Genomic DNA, 11,026 nt, shown 5'->3' with positions numbered 1-11,026 from the left:
GTTAGCCATGTTTTATTACAGACCAAATTATCCCTTGCTGAGTAATTTTTTTTTGTTATAACAGAAGATAATTTGATCTACAAAAGCTGATAAAATGCCTCAAACAACAATAATAGCCCCAGCAGAAGTGAAAACAAAATTACCTGCTATTGCACTGCATCTTTCTTTGCCATATCTCATTATGAAGAGTGCACATGGATTTATGACAAAAGATAAATAAGAACAATTCTTCAATGGGAAAACTTGTAATGAAATTTCAAATGGGACTTCCAAATAAATATTTAAAATATAATTTGCACATTTTAAAAGTTTAAAAAATAGTTTTGTCTAATTAAAAATGACTGAAAAATGTACAGTAGTTTGATGCAGCTTGGAGAAGAAATCCTAATCTGCTGACCATTACCCTTTTGGAGTATTGGAGTTAATAAAACAGTACTAGTGACAGTCACCTCACAGTCATTTTGTAATCTTGGTGCTTTTCTCTCCTTTATATTCTGAATGAAGGTTTTTATGTTTTTTTTTTTTTCTCTTACTGCTATTAGCAACGTACAAAACAGTAGAGAAAAGGGCCATGGATCATTTTGGAAACAGAGTTACATACTTAAAAATATAATTAGTGTATAATGTGGTTAATTAAAACTTTTCTTTCATGAAAAGATTTTTCAAATATATTTTTTGGTATCTGAAAATTCAACCAGTCACCTATGGATATTACAGAGCCAGCTAAGAGCCCACATCCTAGTGACTCCCATTTTCAGGAATTAGCTGACATATTTGACTGCTTCTGAAAGCACCCTTTTTCTATGGCAGTGGTCTTGTTACTTTTAAAACAGTTCTTGAGTATTTTTTATTAAATAAGTCTCCAAGATTGCAAAAGTCCAAATTTGCAGCTGATTTCAGACCTGCTTTGTCCACATTTGATGCAGTCTACTTTCAGATAAATATGTACATATACACACATTTCAGTCAGCTTTCTGAACATTTCACAGCAAAATATTTGGTCCTGTGCCCCTCCTGGCACAGAGTCCACAATGACTCATGCGTGCCCCTGTTGTGGGGTTTGGAGAGGAGGTGTTTGATCCAGGTCAGCAAGGAGCAATTTCCCCCTCAAGGGTCTTGTATCTACATGAGATAATAATGAACACACACCCTAATAGTGCACTCTCAAAATAACCTTCCTGTGTGGGAAGTGAAAAACCCCAACAACAGAAACAATTAAACTTTTCTGCTCTAGCTTTACCCTCTTGATTAAAGGAAGTAGGTTTACTCAGCAATTGCCTGGAGAATCTGTCATGCTTAAGTTAACAAAGCAGTTTCTCTCCATGCTGAAAGAGAAATCCAGCCTAAATCTTGAACTGTTAGTTTTCTGGAAAACACCCAGGAATTTGGATTTGAATTATTTTATCAGTGTTATATTCAGACCTGTATGCAAGGCTACAAAGGAGAGTTTCTGTAATATAAAGAGAAGGCAAATGGAAAATTCCATGTGCTCTATCAAAGCAGTGTGTGATGATGTTAGTAAGATTTAATATGTTTTTTGTTTTAATATGAGGAACCCAAGACCCGGCAAGATGCAATGACTTGCCTGAAATATCTCAGCAAAGTAGGGGCAGCACTCTGTCTCACCTGGTGCACTTGAAGATAACTTATGAGTGGCAATGCACTCACCTCTGATATAGCTTATTTTACATTTATGGAGATGAAGCTCCTGGGACTTGTTTGACAGGTAAGGCACACAGATATACTTTGCAATGCTTACGATACATGGGTTTCTGTTTCATCATATACTTATGTTTTGATATATTTTGGGAATCTCACTTAAATATCAGCAGGACCTCAGCAGGCTGGGAAAACTTTTATGCACTAGGGGCTTCTCCTGTCAACATTATTTGAAATTGCTAAGCATATATATCAGTCCAAAGGAATTTCTCTCATTGTACTACCAACCTATCTCTCTGGGAATGAAATTGAATGTTAAAATTTGATTTTGGGAAGATTATGCCTAAGGCAATTTTCAGTTTCCCCAGAATAGATGATTTTTGCAGCCTATTCATTCATCTTACTGCTTCTAGAGACTGTTGATACTAATAATCATGATGACAAAAATGTTATTTCTGAGTTGCTGAAAATGTGTGGGGCAAACTAGGCATATAATCAGAAAGACAGCCTTGCATCTAAACTAGCAAATGTATATAAGGAAAAGTGTGCAGAAATGAGAATGACTAGAGAAAGGCAATCACAGAATTGCTCACTCTGAGATTATTCCTGTCATCTCTGTCAAACCTTTGGATTCAACAGCAACAGAAAAATATTTGGATTTATAAGAGCCCTGAGTGGCAGTCACCTGCTATTTTTTTCAAGCAATTAGCATCTCCTGGCTGCCTTCTTATTCTCCTATTATGGGGTATAATTTTCCTTTTATTTTTAATGAACAGCTAGTGAGTTTGATCTTCTGCTGAAGCCCAGTTCAGTGGAGTGCCTAGGCTTACATGCAGGATATGGATGCCTGAATGAGTTACTGCCACAGCTCCCCCTAAATGATGAATCCCACCCCTGAAAGAGTCTTGCTATCTCTGTACTATTACAATCATGGGAGTATTTCCCAGCTCCTGGGCCTGACTGCACAGCCCACGAACTCTCCATGTCCAAACCATTCCCTTGAGTTTTCTGTGTAAGTCTGCAGCTCTGCCATGACAGGACACAGACTTTTGGTGTAAAATAGGACATTCACTGGCATGGTGATATCTGGGAGGTGATACCAGAGAATGCACGAGGTGCTGATCAGAGAATTTCTTCAGATGTCTTGAAATATCACCTTGGAAAGTCAAGAAAGTCTTTGGACAATATTGCCCTCCCCATCTGTCTTCAAGCCCAAAGCTATCCTCTGCCATTCATTATTATGTCCTAAAAAAGAAGACTTGATTGAAAAGGTAAAATTCACTTACTACTGATATTGTCTCAAGCTTCCTCACTTTCTTTACCTCTTGAAGGAAAAGAGGCTAAGTAGATTCTTCTTCTCTCATTGAGTTTCCTTAGCTTATTTTCATTGCCTAGAAAGGAAGACCTGAAGGCAGGGCAATAGACATCAAATAGCCTCTAGAAAGCAGCAGCAATCCAGGAGCAGTAAAGATCAAAGAGAACTTTGCTCAGGTTGTGAGTTTAATACGTAGTGGCCAATCTCACAAATGATTCCTTCAAAGATGGGGATGATGATCACATTAATTTCCTTTTCTAGATTTTACTGCTGATTGATTTCTTCTGTGCTTGGCTTTCAGAAACCAGATGCAGCTGCTTCCACTCCCTCCAGCAAGATCTAAGGATGCTTGGCCTTAGCTTTGTAGCAACCTGGGTCTCAAAAACAGTAGACACAGTTGTGTATAAAAGATTTTTGGTATTTGTCCGGACTAGAATTTGCTTTTGTTTTTGGTGAAAGAGTATCGGTTTGTGGGGAGTGGACTCTGCCTTGATCTTATCTCACTCTCACCAGAGAGAGCAACAGAGAGTCCCAGGATCATTGCACTTAGCAGGATGCAGAAGTGCTGGAGAAACAAAAGAAACAAATTTCTGCAGTTTTTACTCAAATATCACAGAAAACAATAATAATCCTAGAAATTTATGGTTCATATAATGGAAGGTGAACATCTTGTATTCCTGGTGGGATTAACAAAGTCATCACGAATCCATGCATTCACTGGCTTTGGCCTGTGATGGTGATTTTAGAGCTGCTTTTTTTGAAGATGTTTAAGTATGAGGGGAAGCATCCTTGGAACCAGGAACTGAAACCAAACAATAAGCATACTCATTGCATACTTGAGGGAGAAAATGGTCTTAGTCAAGAAAGTTAGACAGGTCACTGCTGCAGGACCTATGTGCTGCTTTGCTGCTGGTTGCTCATATCAGCGATGCTGCATGTAAGAACAAAGTTGGCTGTATGTCAGTCTGTTTTGTCCTAGTTTGCTGAATAAAGAAATAAAAATAAAACCTTCTGATACAAAAAAGAGAGGAAACCTGTTCAATTCAGACATTAAGCAAAGGTCATGTGAGTGCAAAATAAATGCTTTCTATTACTGTATTTTAAACATAATGTTTAAAACATCACTTGCAACGTATAATTAGCTTCCTTCTTGTTAATCCAAGACATTGATCTACCAATTTTATATGGAGAGCAGCCAATTTATAAATGTATCTCAGTTGATAATTGGCTTGACTTGCTTTGGGTAAGGATGAAATTGGTGTACTTCCCTGTGCTGTGACAATGTCTGGACAGCATTTTGAAGATCTGAATATAATCCATTGCCAATTTCTATGTGGATGTGGGGTTGGAGACAAAGAACCACACTCACAATTCAGGAGCAAAGGGAACACTGCTATTTGTTTGACTTCAGAAGCACTGGAGAATAATCGGTCTCTGCCCTTAAAACACATGAAAAAGTAAAAAAAGCAATTTTGTAAAAAAAACATGGGAAGAAATCCACATCTGCTACTAGAATTATTTAATAAAATACCTTAATTCATTAAAGCTATTGAAAAGCTGTTCTTTGTAGTACCTGTGACATATTGGCAGCTAGATAAATAATGAAATATTGTCAGAACTGAAGATACTGTAATGTTAGTGAAACATCCATCTGCAACCAGAGACAATCTATTATTTATATTGCAAATATTTTAACATTGTTAATCTTTAATTATTATTTCTTTAATTATTATTCTGTTAATCTTTAATTACTTATTTCAGTTTTTTGAATAATCGATGTTATGTGAAGCATAGCGGTATCTGATGACATTTCTGGCATTTAAATAATGCAAAAAATTACATTTTGGCCACAGAAGTTTTAAAAAAATGCCAGACAACTAGAAAAAAACAGTGAAGTACATACGAAAGAAGTTAAGGTTATTTTGGGGAAGAGTAGGGTGGGTAAAGCAACGTGGATAAATAAAACTCTGGCATAATGTTTGAAATGTATTCTATATTTTACTGTCTAGACCAAATTTTTCAGTGCCTAGTGAATAAAATTAATAATATTAATTTGGAAATTTTGCTTTTACAGTATATCTTTAACTAAAAATAAATTAGAAATCTCATGAGCTGTCCTGCTTACAGATAAAGAAGAGAACCTCTTTGCTGGGACAAGGAACATTTATAATCCTAGATTTAAGGGAGAATGTGCAAGAAAATAAAGATCTAGGAGGATAAGAGCAATATGGAGCTACCCAGGACTAATTTTATGACAAACAGAGGCTGAACTTTAAGCAACATCTGTAAAACCTCTCACCAACTAACAGACTTGTGAACTCACATGCAAGCATCTAAGTGGCATGACATTGAAACCTGTCAAGCACCACCAGATTACTGCTGCTAAAATCAGGCCTGCTAATTAGAAAACCATGTTGGGTAACAGCATCACAGCATCGCCTCAAAAGAAGAAGCTTTAAGCAATCTAATTTCAGCAGTCAGTAAAAAACCCCAAACAACCACAACAAACCAAAAACCAGAAAACCTTGGCTTGGATATACTGTAAAGCTGGAGCACGAACCCTTATACTTCTGGTTGTTAAAGGTGAATTTGATTTAGATGGTGAAAAGTTAGGTATCACTTTCATTAGGTTTGGCTTCAGATAAACAAGTGGAACAGCAGAAGCCTGTGTGGGCAAAAAGGGCAAAGCTATAAAACTGTGTCGGGAGCCCTGCTTTACTCTTCTGGTGTTCCTCCCACAGCTGACTTGCTAGCTCTTTGTACATGATAAGAAGGTAACAACAAGGTTAAAGTCTGGGTATAAGCTTGAGAAGCTCAACATTCATGACAGGATAATTCAGTTTTTTTAGATAAATATTTACATGGATTTTTAATGTATGATTCCAAATTCTTGTTTAGGTCCCAAATGAGCTAAGAATGTGTGACTAAACTAACACAAGCAAATTCACCATCTGTAAGTATATAATATTAAAACATTAATGGATTTGAAACCCTGAACAATGTTTTTACTCAGTCTTAATGCTTTCTTTGCTCAAAAGCAAATAAACTCCTGCAGCATGGTGCTCTCATCCTGCTTTTGCTTTCAACTTTTTTCCATTCTTGTCAAGAGACGTCACATTCCCATTTTGGTTCAAAGTCCTTTTTAAAGGACAACTGTTTTATCTCTGACACTCTGATATGTTTCCTTCCTCCTGAAAACTGCCAAGTAGGATGGGCAGATGAGAGACAGACAGACAGGCCTGCTCAGGCCATCTGTCACTGCAGTGGAGCTAGAGGGGCATTGCTGGATGAATGCTCCTTGCAATGCCTTCAAACGTGGTGTAAGGAGAGTTAATCCCCCAACCTCTCCTTCTCCCTGGGACGAAAGGAAGGAGAGATGAAAAAAAGGAAAGCTGTGCCTTTCCTTCTAGCCCTTAGAGCCTGTAATCTTATTAATGGGTATGCCTGACAATGATTGGAGAAGTCCCAGCGCAGCCTTTATATGGCAAGGACCAGGTATTTGTAGATGCTGCTCCAGGACGTGGTCAGCAATCTCCATCTGCTGCCTTTGCTGTGGTTCAGGGAGCATTTGCACTTTTACAGCACTAACAAAGCAGCTCTCAGGACACTACTGGGAGTGTGATCACTTCTTTTCAACTGACTTTATAGTGCAGGTATGTGAGCTACAAGCAAAGCATGCAGTTTCTTGTCTAATCTGACTGCTCAGGCAGTGATTGCTTTGTGAATTGCATGACTAATAGCCAAAGATATTCTGAATCCAGCCTTATTCAAGTATGAACTAAGTCCCTGAAGAGGTAGCCATTTGCTTGGATGTTTTTTGCCATCTCAGTCTTGACATTGGTAGTGACTTCAAGTGCTGCCCTGCCCCTCGAAATTCTTTTGGTGCATGGACACCTGTGTCTTTTTTCCAAGGCATATTTTTGTGGGATGGCTTGCATCTGGGTGTTAGGGATCAATGAGAAAGTGGAAATGGGTTTAGCAATCATCATTACAGTATCACCATTGGCAACAGTAACCAGCAAGTTTAAAATCGCCTCTCTAACACAGTGCTTTATTAAATGTTAGTAATTAAACATGAAAATCACTAGGTAAGATTAAAATATTTTAAGATATCAGATTTTAAATTAATTTTCCAGATGAAAAAGCCAATGGCCAGGCTTAAGACTTGGAATAAATATTTTAATATTTTCCATAATGTAATACTTCTGTTTTACATTTTATTTACATGACATATTACACATCACCTTCTTTAGTGCGGTGACATTGTTATTTTCTGGTTTTATATGAGCACTAGTATCATTGGCTTCTGAACTCTTTTTATGTTTCAGACAAAGCCTGTGAAGTATTATGTCTGGCTGCAGATCGTTGTATATTCTATACTTGCATTCTGAACCTGGGAGAAGATGTCTTAATAACAATATTGTGTCATTTTAATGACATGAAAATGCAACCCATCACTAGCCATAGATATCAGACCATAGTTCCCTTTAACTTATCAGCTTGAGTCTGAGAGTGGTCAGCAGCAACAGCTTGGTGTAATAGCCACGTTCAGAAAGGAACTGATGGAAGAAGGTCATTGGTGGTTAGACCAACTTCATGGTCTGGAAATTGCACCCATACTGTTATACCTGCCTAGTATTTGATGCACCTTTCTTCATTAATTTCACACCACCAAAACACCCTGTGGCAGTGATTTATTTAACTCAGATTTAGTTAGGTGCAATGTGAAAAAGTTTATCCTTCTGTTGTTTTAAACATGAAGACTGATTATTTCACTGAATGCACTCTGTTATGAGAGCAATAAGGAGCTGTTCATTAGTCACCTTGTCCAGGTCATTTACTGGCATCCTACTGAATGATAGGGCCTTACACAATAAAATAAAGAGCCTACCTTCTAAGAATCACGACTAAACTGCTCTTTTAATCAAGAGTAAGCCTTCCCTGTAAATAACCATCATTACGTACCATTAAGGATTAATGTGGTGCGTTGCTGGAAATAAAGATCAGCTTGTTTATCTCTCCAGTTCTGGATTCTGTCTTTCATCTCTGGGAAGTGACTGACCCAGAGATTATTGAGTTCATGCAAATGGATATCCTTGAGTTTCCTGAACTTTAGAGTAAGTCCAATGACAGAAAATCTGTTTCTGCAGGTGAAACGGGTTTCCTCATTACAGTATAGCAAGAAGCACCTCTACAGGAGATTTGACTCCAGATCCATGAAGCTGTAGTCCTAAATTATGTGAGTCAGGCTTTTCATTTATTTTCTTGACACAGGTACTTTTTGACACCTGTCTAGTTTGTTAGGCTTTGCAAACTCTCCACTGAAGAGTAGATGGTGGAAATTTCTCACATCTTTAAGTCCAAGAAATAAATTCCCCCAGGGCCTAAAGGGGATCACCTGAGGCTGGAGAAGCATTTAATAAGCTGTCTGTCTACTATTTCCCATGCCTATCATACCTGCTGTGTGGACCAGCTTTCCCTTACCTCCCTCCAAGGCCTGGATCTATGTCACCTACTTAAGTTGAGCATCACAAATGCTTCTATTGTCCAGAGTGTCACATGCTCCAGACAGCTCAAAGATGAGCCTCCAGAGATGGCTCTTTTGGACTCTTGAGAAAATTAAAATGACTATGCTTTTAGCATCACTCTCTGTGGTGCCCTTATAGGGCAGGCACTTATTTACCCAGGTGGGATTTATCTATGCCTGAGTTCCAAACTCTGCGTGAGCTGTAGATAAGACCAATCCTTGTGCTGGTCACTTGATGATGGGCAGGCTCATGGTGTGTTATTCCGTTGTTCCTCTGTCAGCTTCTGTTGCAATCTGGCCTATGGACATCTCAGACAAGTTGTTGAAGAACATCTAGACTGGGTTGGGTGCCTATTACAAGCCTAATTAAAAGGAAGCAATTACTGGGATTACATGTACGACCAAGATTCTGTGCAAGCAAATATCCGCTTTGGTATTTATTGAAGCTTCATTTTAAAAACACTTCTTACAAAAATATTTGTCTATTAATTTGCCTTAATTGTGAATACAGTGCAGAGATTTAGATTTCTTATAAAGTTCTGCATTTTATCCAGATCTGTTTCCTTTTCAATCTTCAGAGACTAATTTTCTGGTTTGGTCACCATCACATGGAGGAAAGACATTGTCCCTCTGAATAGTTTCAGATCCTACTGCTCTCCAGTTTAATTGGCACATCTCATACTACACCTGTGAAAACTCCCTGCTTTCTGTTGTTTACTCAAGAGTTTTTACAGACACCACAGCTCCCAACGCCCATGATGATGACAGCGCTGCCTCTGAGCACGGGGGGAGCAGATGATGCCAAGTTCTCACTCACCCTATGTATGATATGTAAAAAACACGTGAAAAATTTTAAATCATGCTTAGTTTAAATAATTTGAACAAGCATTCTACGTATATGAGAAAATCTAGGGAAATAGGTATTCTCCATGTTGACTAATCTAGTTTTTGGTTGGTTGGTTGGGGGTTTTTTCCTATTTTCCCCCTTCTGGTGGTTTATATGGGAATACTGCCTCTAGAAAGCCCTTTAAAACCAGCAGATATGGATTTTTCTAAATTTTGTTTGCATGGCATTTTGGCGAAAACGTTTGGCTGAGCTATATAAAAGTGTCTATTTTTCCACTAGTACCTGATACACACCCCCAGTGGAAGTACAAATTTGCAGTGCTTGCAAGGACTGATACTGAGCCCTGTGGCATCTTAGGGGTTGTCTCAGAGGTGTCCCTTGGGGAAGACATTGTCACTGTGGTAGATCCTCCCCTGATACCTGCAGTGGGGATTTTCATTCTCCAGACCTTTACCATGCCCTCCACCCTTCCCAGCCCCCAGCTCACTCTTCTGGTGTCATTGCTGAGGAGAGCTCCCTGGCTGCTGTGGAAGATGTACAGGTGCACTCTGATCATTTGATATATCTAATCCATGCATGAAATATGACAGTGTGCATTCAGAAATTAATCAGTATGGTGGGAATGTATGAACACCTTGCGTCTGCCAAAAGATGCTGAGATACCTATGCAACTTCGGACAAAATTAAGTTGTCTGTCATTTCCCTGAATTTATAGTCATTCCCTCCTTGCCTTTCCTCTCCATCTGTTTCTCAGCTTGGGATGTTCCAAACTTTGACCTTGAGAGAAAGCTGCCTCTTGTAGCAAATGTAGAAAAAACGCACAACCCTCCCACATGTCATCTTTGAGTGTCCAGGGCACTTTGAAACTATTTGTGTTTCTTTTACACAAAGGCAAAGGATGGGTAGGTGAAGCCAACAAAAGGAAAACAGGTATTAAGGATAAATATTCAAATATTGGATTTCACAACAATGTTTAGTTCTGTAAAAAGTAAATTATTACCAGCAGTTTATATCTTTATGACTCTGATGCATAGATTATATCATCAGAAGAAGCAAAGATTAAACACTAAAAATGTCTCAATCACTGTTAAATATAAAACTGATGCCTCAATAACAGCAACAAAAAAAATAGAAGAAGGAAGCATTGTCATGATATTAGCAAGTTATCCAGTTGCTTTCACAAGATATGACGGTGCACACGTAATTAGATGAGGAATGAGAGTGGTGAAAATGGAGAGGTGTGGCTTTATAGTGCACTGAGTACTGGCACACACCTAAGAAAACAACCAGTCACTCAGGAAACTGAGTGATAAACAGTTTCTGTACCCCACATCCAAGGTGACAAGCTGAACTCCAGCAAGGCAGAACACTTCATCCACTGGTTCAGCTGTGTACCTGAGAAGTGTAGGTCTGCCAAACTAGCTTTAGAAAGGTATGTAAAGCCTAAGTCTACTTCAACCAAGCATTGACTTCAGGTTGACTGGGAGAGTGCAACTCTAGGAAGCAACACAGAGGGTACTGTGTGTTCTGCAAGGATAGGATACTCTACTAACCGTTTATACCCTTCTTGCCCTCCCAACTTTGGACTATGACCTGACTGTAACTGTATTCTATCTTTTTTTGGTAATTAATGACAAGCAACTTGTCACAGAATGGTTTGAATTGAAAGGGACCTTAA

This window comes from Melospiza melodia, chromosome 1 (genome assembly GCF_035770615.1).
Source record: "Melospiza melodia melodia isolate bMelMel2 chromosome 1, bMelMel2.pri, whole genome shotgun sequence".
Taxonomy (NCBI): Eukaryota; Metazoa; Chordata; class Aves; order Passeriformes; family Passerellidae; genus Melospiza; species Melospiza melodia.
This window is presented reverse-complemented; position numbering follows the sequence as displayed.